Raw genomic sequence first — 2,444 nt, 5'->3', positions numbered from 1 at the left:
ATTGTATTGGTCAGGGTTTTACTTAGAGGAACAGATATAATATAAGGAACAGATATTAACTCAAGATATACAGTGCATAAGGAATTACAAGGTTGGCTTTCGACAGTCAGCTGCAGAGTCAGATGGGGGAGCATGCTGAGGACATCTGCATACCGCAGACTGAGGAGTTCAGTCCCAAGGTCTGAAGCTCACTGCTGTGCTCCGTGCAAGTCTCTATTTGTCAGCTAATGTGTCTGTGAGGGAAGACTGAAGAGTCTGCGATGGAAGGTGAAGGATCCAAGCTGGAGGCCAAAGAGTCTGCTCTGCAAGCCAGGTGATGAAGTCCAACCCGAATGTGAAGACTGAAGTTCCTGCGACGAAGTGAAAGATTGGCTACGTCCTCAGCCCCTTTATATGGTGTCTTTGTGCTGAGTCACTCTGGGGACAGAATCAATTATGCCCTATGGTGGGACCCCCACCAACCAGAATTGCCCAGCGCAGTCATCCAGCCAAGTTGACACAATGTATCAACCACTACACATATGTTGAACCATCCCTGCATCCCTGGAATGAATTCCTTTTGGTCACACTGTATAACCTTCTTGATGATTTGTTGCATTCATTTGCCAGTATCTTACTGAAGATTTTTGAATCTATATTCATTAAGAAGATTAGCCTATAGTTCTCTTTCTTAGTTGGGTACTTCTCCAGTTTTGGTATCAAGGTAATGCTTGCTTCTAGAAATCAATTCTGGAGTATTGTTTCTATTTCAATTTCATTGGAGTTTTGGGAGTAGTAGTATTAAATCTTCTCTAAGTTTCTTGTAGAATTCAGTGGTGAATCTGGCAGGGACTGGGCTTTTCTTTGTTGCTAGTTATTTTTTTTTAAATGCATTTGGTACAGTGTTTCACTAAGAAGCTTGGACTCATAGTGATTCTCCTGTTTGCAGTCTCCCCAGCATGGGGATTACAGGCATGCACCATCATGCCTGGTCTCAGGGCTGGCTCAGGGCACCCAGGGGTGGAGCTGGCATGGCATGTGGTGCTGGGCAGATCAAACTCTGGTCCCTGTGCTTGCCTAAGCAGGTAGTCAGCTGAGCTATCTTGCTGGCTCTTGTTGGTAGGCTTTTAATTATTTCTTTGATATCATTCTTTGAAATAGGTTTATTAGGATTTTTACATCTTCTTGATTCAGCTTTGGTACTTTATATGTATTTAAACATCTATCCATTCATTCTACATTTTCCATCTTATTAGAATAGATGTTTTCAAAGTAGGAGTAGATCATTGGGATTTCTGCAGGGTTCATTGTAATTTCTCCTTTTTTATTAATTGCGTGAATTTCTTTTCTTTCCTTTTTTGATAAGCCTGGCTAGGTATGTGTCAATTTTATTTAATTTTTCAAAAAACCAACTCTTCAATTCATTGCTTCTTTATTTTGTTTTCTTAGTCTCCAATGCGTTAATTTTGGCTCTGATCTTTGTAATTTCCTCCCTTGTTAGAACTTCTGGCTTAGGCTGCTTTTTTTTTCCCTAGAAGTTTGAGGTTCAACATTAAGTTGCTTATTTGTGCTTTCTCTATTTTCCTGATGTTGGTATTCACTCCTAAAAATTTCCCTCTTAGGACTACTTTCACTGTGTTCCACAAATTCCAGTATGCTCTATTGTCACTATGACTTAATTGTAGAAACAGTCTAATTTCTTCTTTAATTTTATCTTTGACCCACTGGTTGTTAATGAGGGTGCTATTTAATTTCCATGTGTTTATGAAGTTTTTGTAGCTTCTTTTGCCATTTATTTCCAATTTCATTGTGGTATGGTTTGATAACACACATGGAATAATTTCAATTCCTTTGCATTTATTTAATTAAGCATGTTCTAAGAGCTAGTATGTGGTCTCTTTTGGAGAACATCCCATGTGCAGCTGAGAAGAAGGTGTATTCTGATTCTATGTAGTTGAACACTCTGTAGTCATCTACTAAGTCCATTTGTTCAAAAGTTTGGTTCAGTTCTAATATTTTATAGTTGATTTTTTTGGCTAGTTGTCCATTTTTTGTGACAATGATATTGAGATCTTCCAATACAATTATATTAGTGTTTATTTGATTTGTCAAGTCCATTAATTTTGTTTTATATATTTGGGTGCATTGGCATTTATGGCATGTATTTTTATGATTATTATTAACTTCCTCCTGGATTGTTCCCTTTACAAGAATGTAATGACATTCTTTATCTCTCTTAATCAATCTTGGCTTGAAATCTACATTGTCTGCAAATAGAATAAATAGGCTTGCTTTTTTTCTGGATTCCTGCTGCATGCATTCCTGTTTTTCTTGCTTTGGCTCTTAGTCTACGAATTTCATTTTTTTTTTACATAATTTTATTGAGAAACAAATAGCAATGAGACAGTTTCAAATCAAATTGGTAGGACAGTTTAATAATTAACACATTGCATACATTCTTCCTA

This window comes from Octodon degus, unplaced genomic scaffold (genome assembly GCF_000260255.1).
Source record: "Octodon degus isolate 3935 unplaced genomic scaffold, OctDeg1.0 scaffold00025, whole genome shotgun sequence".
Classification (NCBI taxonomy): Eukaryota; Metazoa; Chordata; class Mammalia; order Rodentia; family Octodontidae; genus Octodon; species Octodon degus.
This window is presented reverse-complemented; position numbering follows the sequence as displayed.